This window comes from Bubalus kerabau, chromosome 13, assembly GCF_029407905.1.
Source record: "Bubalus kerabau isolate K-KA32 ecotype Philippines breed swamp buffalo chromosome 13, PCC_UOA_SB_1v2, whole genome shotgun sequence".
Classification (NCBI taxonomy): domain Eukaryota; kingdom Metazoa; phylum Chordata; class Mammalia; order Artiodactyla; family Bovidae; genus Bubalus; species Bubalus kerabau.
In genome coordinates, this window is record NC_073636.1 from 57,572,380 (window position 1) to 57,583,823 (window position 11,444).

The following is an 11,444-nucleotide window of genomic DNA, read 5'->3' on the forward strand; positions in this document are numbered from 1 at the left end:
TTATCTCAGAGGACAGAGCCGACTGGAGTGTCCTCACATCCATTTCTCTCTGATGACGCCTCAGACCAGGACACTGGGCTCCATATGCGAAGCCTCATCACGTTATCTTGGACCCTGGCAAAGTCAACACAGATGGCCTTCTTAGACCCAGTGCCCCCCTTGTCTATGGTGATGCCCTCACTGGCTTGTATGGAGCAAGCCAGTGCTTGCAAACAACTATGGAGCAAACGCATGCTTTTAAATGAATGGTTTTCTGTAAACTTTCCAAATGTTGGTTATTATTGTTAGCAGTGTAAAAAACATCTACTGCCAAACACCTTTGACCTCCTTCCGCCATGTTTACCTAAAGAGATTATTTACAATCTACAGACACATCTCCTTGCTGTCCAAGGGACTCTCAAGGGTCTTCTCCAGCACCACAGGGGAGATCCAATCAGTCAGTCCTAAAGGAAATCAACCCTGAATATTCACTGGAAGGACTGATGCTGAAGTTGAAGCGCCAGTTTTTTGGCCACATAATGCAAAGAGTCTACTCATTGGAAAAGACCCTGATGCTGAAAAAGATTGAGGGCAGGAGGAGAAGGGGATGACAGAGAATGAGATGGTTGGATGGCATCACTGACTCAATGGACATGAGTTTGAGCAAGCTCTGGGAGATGGTGAAGGACAGGGAAGCTGGACTGCTGCAGCCCATGGAGTCGCAAAGAGTAGGACATGACTTAGCCACAGAACAATAACAGCAGGGACACATCACTGCTTGAAATGCTGTCATTGCTCCTTCAGAACTCTGCTAGAGCGGCACCTGCTTTAGTCTTTACCTGGACTCTCTTCTTTATTTTTTGCCTATTTGTCAGAAAGTCACAGTTTTAAGCCCAAACGAGGGGAGAAGTCCTGTCCTCAGAATTGTGCTACCCAAACACAATAGCCATTTCCCTTTTTCCCACTGCAGAGGGTACCTAAAAATTGTAGGTTCTCGGGCTTTCCCGCACATTATCTCATAAACATTTCCGTATGTCTGGGCAGCTTTCACAATGTCCACATCGGGGCTCCTGGACACAGGAGCTCTGGCAGGACAGGCCAGAGGCGCTTAGGTTGTTTTCGGTTTTATTGCTTGTTTATTTGTTCAGCTATGATTCTCTTGTGTTCGAACATCTTCATGCAGGCAGCATTTTTTCCCCTCTAAAGTACTTTTTTTTTTACCTTTGGAAAAATAACTGGGAGGAAAGAGAATGCCTAGGATCAAAGGATGTGAGCTTTTGAAGGCACACAAGAAAGTCAGCCTCAGGACCTTGTGAACAGACTTTACTGTCCACTAGTTTATCTCAGAGCATTAGTTTCCTAGCTTATCACTAACTGGTCTTGGCTCTAATGACTTAGATCAAGAAATCCAGCCCTCACTCAAAGAATGTAAATATGACACTACAAAGATTTTCAAATTGTGCCCAGTTCTTGGTTTCCCAGAGGAAAAGCTGCACTGACAGAGGGGCTCAGGCTCCCTGGGGGAGCCCATTTTTCAGAGAGCCCCCAGCCCCAGAGGGTCCTTCTTCTTGCCCACAGGCCCACTCCCGCACACCTGTGTAATTTCTTGCATGCGTGGTTGTGTCCGACTCTTTGTGACCCCATGGACTGTAGCCCACCAGGCTTCTCTGTCCATGAGATTCTCCAGACCAGAACACTGAAGTGGGTTGCCCTTTCCTTCTCCAGGGGATCTTCCCGGACAAGAGATGGAAGCAATGCATATCCTGCATTGGCGGGTGGGTTGTTTACCACTTGAGCCACCTGGGAAGCCCACCCGACCTGCAAATCCATGGCCACCTTACCTAGAGCAAGGTGTGTTCTGACATTAAAATGTATTAAATTAGATACGTTCTGTTTCTCTCATATTTATGTTTTTGATCCCCTGTACCACCAGTGGTCACCCCCAAATCAACATTAACATGGCAGAAAACTCCAGAAATCCATCTTATTCTGTACTAAAAAGCCTGGAAATTTTATACAATTAAGAAGAGAGCATTTTAAATATAATCCTATCCATTCAGGTAAATGCTCTCAAACTATAAGATCCTCTCTCTAAAACAAAGGAATATGTCTTTCTAATCAGTATAATTACATTTTTAAATGAAATTTTTAGTGCACCCTTTCCATGGGGCATGTCAGTTGTTTCTAAATGCTTGATTAGGTTATTAATCTCCCTTCTCTCCTTAGCAATGCACTTCGAGAGGTTACTTTATATCAAGTTCACGTTAATGAAACAATTAAGACCGTTTAAAATAATACATCATTTCAAAAAATATATGATTCCGGATCCCTGAAAGCATCTTGTAAAAGAAGCGAGCATCTCATTGTAGAAATGGATCATCAAAACAGGAAAGCATCTTGCACAATTGGAAAGACTCAGATATCCTTTCAGCTTGGGGTGTTTTTGCCACAGCCAGAGTCCAGAGTTATCTAAAACAGTTCTATCTTTATTTGTCTCCTTTAAGATGTTCATGATTCCTAAGGATCTAAATAATCCCCAAGAGGGTTTGGGAAATTAAACGAGAAAGTGTCTCTGAGATAAAGCGCTGCTGCAGATCAGGAGGCTATGACGCTAGAGATCAGGATGGTGACACATGGGTGGACACTGACGGGAAGGCAACATCGGAGCATCTCCGAGAGGACGGAAATGTTTAATGCCTTATAAGGGCTCATCCATACAGACAAAAAATTAAGATTTGTGAGCTTTGCTGTTTACATGTTCCATCTTAATTTGAAAGTCCAGGTAAACAGTAAGTAAGAGGAAAAAGGAAACACCACCAAAGAATCATCTCCCTGAGAAGTCAGGATGGAATATATTGTGTACAGGGGTGGGGGGCAAAGAAGACTACTTAAAAGGATGCTTGGAGGGAAAGGCCAGGTGCGTGCGTGAGTGCTAAGTTGTGTCATTTGTGTCTGACTCTTTGCGACCCTATGGACCATAGCCTGCCAGATTCCTCTGTTCATGGGATTCTCCAGGCAAGAATACTTTGGTGGGTTGCCATTCCCTTTTCCAGGGGATCTTCCTGACCCAGGGATCGAACCCGCGTCTGTCACGTCTCCTGCATTGGCAGGCGGGTTCTTTACCACTAGTGCCACCTGGGAAGCCCTTCAACTATATTAGGAGTGAAGCAACTTGCAGCCCCCCTTGGCCGGAGTGCTAACACCTTTTAGGCACATTGTTCAACATTGACATTGAGTTCAAGATTGACTTTCACTGCTCTGTTTGGCCTTTCGGAGGACTTGAACGAAAGCAGGTAGGGGAGGGCTGGGAGGGCCTGAGGGTTCATGATCAGATTCAAGGATAAGATGCAGACAAGAAGGCCCAATCAGAAAAGGCACCCAGACTTGGCCCAGAGAGTGCCTCTCAACAGCAGTCAGGCCCAGCAGAGACCCTTGACCTGCTTCCAGCTGTCAGGGATCTTAGTTACATCCTTCCAGGCTCCCACCAACCACAAAGGCCAACCCCGGGCACCTAGTTGTGCCAGCCTGGCCCCCACTCTGCCATTCCTTGGGCTAGAGCGAAGGGTATGGAGAGAAATGAAAATGTTGGAGTGAAAAAGAAACAAAAAAACATCCTTTTGCCTTTTTTCATCTGACCTTCTAGGCAAGGTTGCTAATAGGAATTATAAAACAATTTAATGATTTAATAATTAGATCCAGCACACATGCGGTCTTCATTATGACCATGATTGCTTTTCAGTAATGTGAGGACAAACATGAGTCTTAAACCAATTCTCAATAATTGAATTGTGGGCCCCTTCCCCTAAAGAGCTGTGGCTTTGCTTAGGAGGGACTTCTGGGAAACCATGATAAAGCAGGAAGGGGCTTTGGAACAGCTCCAGGAGACCCCACACTTCTCAATAGAAGGAGTCGTCTTGAGAAAGAGAACTACAACAGAGTCCCCAACGTGCTGGTTTTTTTAAGCCCCCCCTGAGGATGAGTAGGTCCCAACCCCAAGCGTTTTTCATGATCTCCATGCGAGGGCTTTCTGGTTCCGTCTTTTCCTGCATTGCGGTCATCGGACCTCCAGTTAATTCTTAGGTCCCATGAAACTAGTTTAATTTACTAGAACTGAAATTAGGAAACAAGCCCCATTCGCCCCAGTACAGGGCAGCGGAGGCGATGGAAAGCCTCTTTTCTCATCAGTCTGCTCCTGCAGCTCCTTCTCCAGCCCCAAGCAGCAATTCTTTCTTTCAGTTTTTTTTTTTTTTTCCTTTCTTGGCATGTTGATTGGGTCTGAGCTCCTGACCAGGGATCGAACCTGTGCCTCCTGCAGTCAAAGTGTGAAATCTTAACCGCTGGCTCACCAGGGAAGTTCCAGGGATGTTCCTTCTGAAGTAGAAATCACATTTGTCAAATGATCCCCAGACAGATTGACCCCTTCTGCCTGACCCCTCCGGCTGTGCCCTAAACAGGCCTGCCTGCATGCCCCCCATCTTCCTTACTCCTCTCCCCCTCTCCAGACTTGTACCCAGTGGTCACAATGCCTGGCTCCCTCCTGCCACCAGGACTTTGCACCAGCCATTCCCTCTACCAGCCAGAAGGGTCTCTCCTCTGATGGCTATTTGCCACCCTCAGCTCCAAAACCACTTCCCCCTTGGGTGGCCTGCCAGACCACCCCCACTCTCCCTCCCACCAACTCGTGTCATCTCACTATCTTCCCCCACAGACACACAACCTCATCGAGGTGCTTATCTCCTTGGTCAAGGCCGTTTCCCTGGGTGTGCAGACGGTGCCGGGGCAGGAGAAGTGCCCCCTGAATGAGTGAATGGAGTGACTCCCGGGTGTGGGGGCCATGCTTTGTGTCTTCGAGGTAGGGGCCAGGGTGAGGGGTGAGGGGATGTATAGCAACCACAGCCCAAGAGAAGTCGAAGTGAGAAAAGCAGGACCTTAGCCTGCGGTCGACAGGGCAGGTTGGGAATAGTGCCCCCCTCCCTTTCTGAGCTCTGGTTCCCTTGGCCCCAGTCTCTGCCAGGTCCGTGTGCAGAGGACCCTGCGGCCAGCCCTGTTTCCCAAGCAAGGAGCCAGGGCCTCAGAGAAGTTAAGTACATTTAAAAGTTTTCAGAACTAGCGAGAGGCAGTGATGGGAACTGAGCCTGGTTTATGTCCAAGTTCATTCTCCTAAAGCCTTCTCGGGGGGGATCGAAAAAGTAGGCAGAGGTGGGGGGGCGGTGCGGGTGATGTGGGGAGCTGGGGTCTGGGAGCTCACAGGCAGGCTGAAACTACATGTGGACATTTCAGGCCGAGGGATGATTGGGTCCAGCTGGGCATAAGCCCCCACCTTGGCAGCCCAGCCAGCCAGTCATGATTCTGTGTGGCTGCAGAGTCTTGGGAAAGGCTACAGTCCACGCTTTCCAGGGGAGGGGGCCCTTCCCCCTGGACTCCAAGCCTGTTGCTCAGTCTTTCTGGCTCCTCCTTGCTTTTTCTCCAGGACTTGCAGCAGCTGACGACTCATCCAGCCCACCTGCCACATCTGCAATGATCACGTGCCGCATCCAAGGTCATCTGACTTTCGGGAAATCTCAGGACAAAGACTGGGGCCCCCAGCCCTCCCCCAGCCGCCCAACCCCACAGCCCATCAGCCAGAGGCCCCTGGAGGTGCCTCATCTCCTCGGGGTCACCAAGTTCACTGCTGCACAGCCCAGCCAAGAACAGAGGTCTTCCCAGCCAGGCACGCCCTGCCAAGTCACAAAGACTTTACTGTATATATTCCAGACAGAGGAGGAAGAATTTCAGGTTTTTCCACCCTGACAAAGTACTGTGGATTATTTGCAAGAAGTCTGGGAAATTCCAGAAGTCTGTTTTCAAAAGACACCCACTTGGCTGCCCTGCCTTCTGCGAATAATCCCTCATTCAGGTATGGAAGAAGATGTATTCTGCTGACATTTCCAGGCCCCATGGTCAACTCCTTGGATGGAGGGAGCCACAGAGGGAGCAACTATAGACCCCAAATGGTGCCACCCACCCATCATTCCTGGAGTTGTCTCTCCCAGGAGCGAGAGGCAGGCTTCCCAGGTCACCTGCCCAAAGCCAGCACCTGGCTTTAGTTTGGCATCCATCAGAGTTTCAGCGTCTGTTTCCCATTACTTTAATTCCAGTCCTCAACTTGGTCAGCCCCCCTCTCTCTCCCCCCATAATGTGCCTTGGCTTCTACATGTAAACTCAGATCAAATCGAAATTCCAATTCATGGACGTAAATTGTCCGTGTGATTTGAGTAAGTGGGACAAGGCTGGTTATTTTTCCTGGATTTCTAGACGTGGTATTTACATGTTGGAAGGCACTGGTTGCATAATTGAGCTGTTCCTCTTGGATGGGTCTATACATTGCTTCTGTGTTGAAGGAAAATAAAACAGGACCATGAGGGGAAAACTGGTCTTGAATTAAGTGAATTTGTCGCTTGTATCTAGGAACTATTTATAAAACTACAGAAGGGAATTCATAAAACATATAAGTATAAAGAAAACCTGAAACCGAAACCCTTTCTTCCCAAAGAATTTAGACTAAAGCCTGAGGATCATACATTGAGTGTTTAAGAAGAGAGCTATGGTAGATCATTTTAAACATATAATTATAATGTCACTCTAGGAGTTTTATCATGTAGATGGAATTATTGCATTCCTAAATGTTTTGTTCTTTTATGAGGTAATTTTTATTTTAAACATTTTAAAGGCAGAAAAGTTCAAAGACTAATAAAACAAACACCTGTGAACCTTCCACTGAAAATCTGACAGTTGTGAACATTTCTTCATATTGCCCCAAATATTTATTTTTTAAGTAAAGAAATGGAATTTTAGGATCAAGAAAATTTTGTGTATTTATTCTGTCTTTGGACTCCCACATAGAGGCAACCTCTACCATGAACTTAAATATCTTTTCAACCACATGTCTATATAGGAAATATTTGAACAGTATACATTAATATTTATATATGCCCCAAAATAATGTAGAGGAAACTTTTCCTAGAAATGGCCTGCTAATAAACATTTTGGCATGGGGGACCACATGGCCTCCATGGCAGCTACTCAGCTTTGCTACTACTGTGTAAAAGCAGCCCCAGGCAATATGTGAACAAATGGGTGTGGATGTGTATCAATAAAACTTTATTTACAAAAACAGGCAGTGGGTGGTACTTTGCCAAGTCCTGTTGTACAGTATTATGTTGGGTGTCGATTTAAATACCTGTCCATGGAACTGAAGTTCATTCTTTTTAACAGCTCATTAGAATTCCGTCATGTGTGTTATCTCATTTTATTTAGCCAGTCTTCCACTGATAGGCATTCATTTTTTTTTTTTTTTCAATACCATCTGCATGATCCAACAGGTTAGTTGGAACTGACATAGTCTGGCTGGAACTGAGCCATTCCATGAACTCTTGAGTTGTTGGGGGTAAATTCAAGCTTCGGAGGGTATGGTGGCAATCTGATTGGCCTGTGTCCCCACGGGGCCATTATTACCTAGAGTGCACAGTTCAAGAGCTAAAACGTCCCCCTTTAATTACCCAGACAATTCTCTCAATCTGCTTTCTTTGTTGCCCTTGAAGGTGTGGTAGACTGCTTGCCCCCAGAGAGGTGGGTGCTGGCAGAGCACGCGGGTCACACGTGGGCACCTAGAGAGGGCAGGCCGGATGCTAGATCCTGAACGAGGGATGTGGGCTGAGGGTGTCAGCCCCGTCTGAGTACCAGTGCTGCATGGGAGCCTGGCTATTGCCGCCATATCTTTGACTCTTCGAGAGAGAAGCTGTGGATCTGGACAACAGGAATCCTCCCAATTTTCAAATGTAACAAATTAATGGAAGGATGGATGAAAAGAAGGATGGAAGGAAGGCAGAAGGGGAGGACCCCTCTCACACGGAGTGGAACAGTCCTGGCCAGAGTTTCCAGTCTCTGGAGGAGAATAGGGACCAGGAATTGTGGCATGGAAGGCAAAGAAAAGCCTTCTGGGCTTTTCTCCTGGGAACTCTGAAGCCCCTCACTCTGCCCTGGCTTCTGCCTCTGTCTACCTCGGTGGGTTTTTCAGCCTCACAGGCTGAGCCTGGAGTTTCCTGTCTGTAAAGTGGCGGCTGAGGATTCATGCATTGCTGACCTATTTTCAAAGATGGCCACCGTGGGAAAAGCAGAAAGGAAGACATTATCACCATTACCCTACAAAACCTCCGAAATGGAGTAGAAGCAGCAGCTCTTGCCTCCAACACAGCCTCATCTGCTCTATTTGAGGGCGTGTGGTTGTTCATGAGCTCCTGCCCCGCTGTACTCAGATAGAATCCGGACTTCTCTCTGGATTCTACATCCCTGGAGCCTATTGAGTGCATGATCTGTTATGGGTCCAAGAAAGTCACTCCTTCCTTCGCTTTCTTGCAAGACATTTATGAGCGTACGTCCTGCCCTTTCCCCAATCTCCAATAACCTACTTTTTCTCTTCCCCTTACTCCTCCCTCCTCAACTTGGAGAGAGTATTTTTGCAATCATTTCCCATTGTTTCTGCTTGTTTCTGTTGAATTTCATTCCAGGTCCTGGCCAGCTGTGCAGTCCAGGCATCTTCCTAGCTTTTGGTGAGCATCATCTGACATACGCTTCCCAGGTGGCTCTGCCCTTGAGTTTCCCTCATAGCTCAATTGGTAAAGAATCCACCTGCAATGCAGGAGACCCCAGTTCAATTCCTGGGTTGGGAAGATCTCCCTGGAGAAGGGATAGGCTACCCACTCCAGTATTCTTGGGCTTCCCTTGTGGCTCAGCTGGTAAAGAATCTGCCTGCAATGCTGGAGACCTGGGTTCTTTCACTGGGTTGGGAAGATCCCCTGGAGAAGGGAAAGGCTACCCACTCCAGTATTTTGGCCTGGAGAATCCCATGGACTGTATAGTCCATTAGGTCGCAAAGAGTTAGACAGAATTGAGCAACCCTTGCTTTCACTTTCCCAGGTGGTGTTAGTGGTAAAGAACCCTCTTGCCAAAGCAGGAGAAGATAGAGACTCAGGTTTGACCCCTGTGTTAAGAAGATCCCCTGGAGTAGGAAATGGCAACCCACTCCAGTATTCTTGCCTGGAGAATCCCCTGGACCAAGGAGCCTGATGGGCTACAGTCCATGGGGTCACAAAGAGTCGGACACGACTGAGCATGCACACACACGTTTGAGATATTTCCCTTTAAGATTCAAAAAAGTTTTTTTAGATCTTCTTATAGAATGTCAGGCTTCCCAATATGCTGGAGCTGGACTCTGGCACACCAATAGACGAGAGGGAGTGTTTCCTTTGGGCTTTCTAGCTGCTCTGAGGGCATCTGGAAGAAAGGGGCTATTTGGAGGTCATCATGTGCACAGAAAGCTTGAAATATCTACATCCCTTTCCTCACAGTTGACCAAACTAGCTTCTTCCAAGGATCCTGGGTCCAAGCCACAGGGGCAGCCGGTCTTTAGAGAGACCCAGGTGGAGTCACCACAGGATAATGACAGCCTAATGTTAGAAAAATAGGAAACTGGGACAGGTCACAGCCTCAACGGATGCACCATTAAAGCTTCCTTCCCATCACTGTAACTGGCCCCTTCAAGAACCCAGGCCTATAAAAAGGAACGTATTAGGGAGAGGGTGGGAAGATTTGGGAGAATGGCATTGAAACATGTAAAATATCATGTATGAAATGAGTTGCCAGTCCAGGTTCGATGCACGATACTGGATGCTTGGGGCTGGTGCACTGGGACGACCCAGAGGGATGGAATGGGGAGGGAGGAGGGAGGAGGGTTCAGGATGGGGAACACATGTATACCAGTGGCGGATTCATTTTGGTATTTGGCAAAACTAATACAGTTATGTAAAGTTAAAAATAAAATAAAATAAAAAAAAAGGAACGTATTTGAGTCAGTTCTAATGAGGTGTGTGAACCTAGAGTCTATTATACAGAGTGAAATAAGAAAAATAAAGATTATATTTTAACACATATATATGGAATCTAGAAAGATGGTACCAATGAACCTATTTGCAGGGCAGCAATGGAGATGCAGACAGAGAGAACAGACTTATGGACACAGGCATGGGGGAGGAAGGAGAAGGTGAGACAAATGGAGAGAGTAGCAATGGAAGCATATACATTACCATATGTAAAATAGATAGCCAATGGAAATTTGCCATATGAATCAAGGAACTCAAACTGGGTCTCTGTAACAATCTAGAGGGATGGTATGGGGAGTGAGATTCAAGAGGAAGGGGTCATATGTATACCTATGGTTGACTCATGTCGATGTATGGCAGAAACCAATACAATATTGTAAGGCAATTATCCTTCAATTAAAAATAAATAAAAGAAAAAAGAAAAAACCCAGGCCTTGTCTGTGCCTCCTCCCATCCCCTCTGTAGCTGGCCCACGTACACAGATCAGACAGATCAGGATGAAAAGCCAACACAGCAGATATCAACTCGATTTTCATCCCAGGCTCTGGTTTTCTAACCCAGGATATAGAATATACCAAGATACGGGCCTGGACTCAGCCCAAGAAGCAGAGAGAGGAATGGGGAAGGGTAGAGAAAGAGGCGATAGAGATAAGCCAGCCTCTCTCTTCCCGGGTTCTGCTGTTTGCATTTCCCTCTGTTTCATCTCTAGGCTTGATAGGAAAGCTGCTGATGTGTGAGGCCAGCTCTTTTCATTCCATCTGCAGGGCTGTTCTGTGTTCTTTCAAGGGAGAGAAGACCCACAGCACTCAGAAGAGGGATTTCCCTCGGTATGTGAGAGCACTCGGGTCAAGCTGGCACAGGGCCCACAATGGGGATGACCACGGGCCTGACTGTCATCTGTGATGCCGGCCGGTTGGCCTTGGGAAAGGCACTTGTTGCCTCTCTTGAATCTTCAATTTCCCCAACTATAACACAAGAACCTGAGCAGTGTCCATCTCGGACACTGTTGTGAGCAGCCGACCGGCCCAGAAATGAAAGAGCAGCGAGCCTGAACATGGCTCCCGGGTCCTGCCTCCCAAGGTGGGAGCTGATACTGTCACTGTCAGAACGTGGGGAGGGGGAGACCAGGAGCTCTGTCCCACAGACGACCCCAGAGTGATGGCAGGAAGGGTGGGGAAGGGAGCAAAGTGTGCCTCCCAAACTTCCTTCCAAAACCCCAGAGTCCTCTGTACACTGTCTCGTCCATCTCCCAGCTGCCTGCAGACCAGAGTCCACTGCCCAGGGCAGAACCTGCTATCTCTTGGCACAGAGCTTGGGGGCTCCATAGATATGCATGGAAGGGTTGAATAAATGGCATTCTCCCATTGTCTTTCAAGACCTCACCACCCCCATCTTCCACCTAGGCTTGCAGCCACCTGACCACCCTCACCTACCTCACTGGAAACATCTCCCCACCCTAGGACTCTGCCCTTGCCATCCATCACTGGACCGAACCAGTGCCAAGCCTGTCCCTCTCCCCTGAAGTCCACAAGCGGTTTGTCCAGGTCC

The 11,444-nt window shown here is 47.5% G+C and overlaps 1 long non-coding RNA gene across 1 annotated transcript; it reads right to left on the minus strand.

Annotated features, from left to right (window-relative positions):
• Positions 1-3,581: 3,581 nt before the first annotated feature.
• LOC129625017 (uncharacterized) lies at positions 3,582-6,039 on the minus strand. The gene is made up of 3 exons (XR_008701222.1): positions 5,984-6,039; positions 5,300-5,491; positions 3,582-4,350 (listed from the first exon to the last, which is right to left on the minus strand). It is a non-coding gene; the product is annotated as an uncharacterized LOC129625017 (long non-coding RNA).
• Between the last annotated feature and the right edge of the window lie 5,405 nt (positions 6,040-11,444).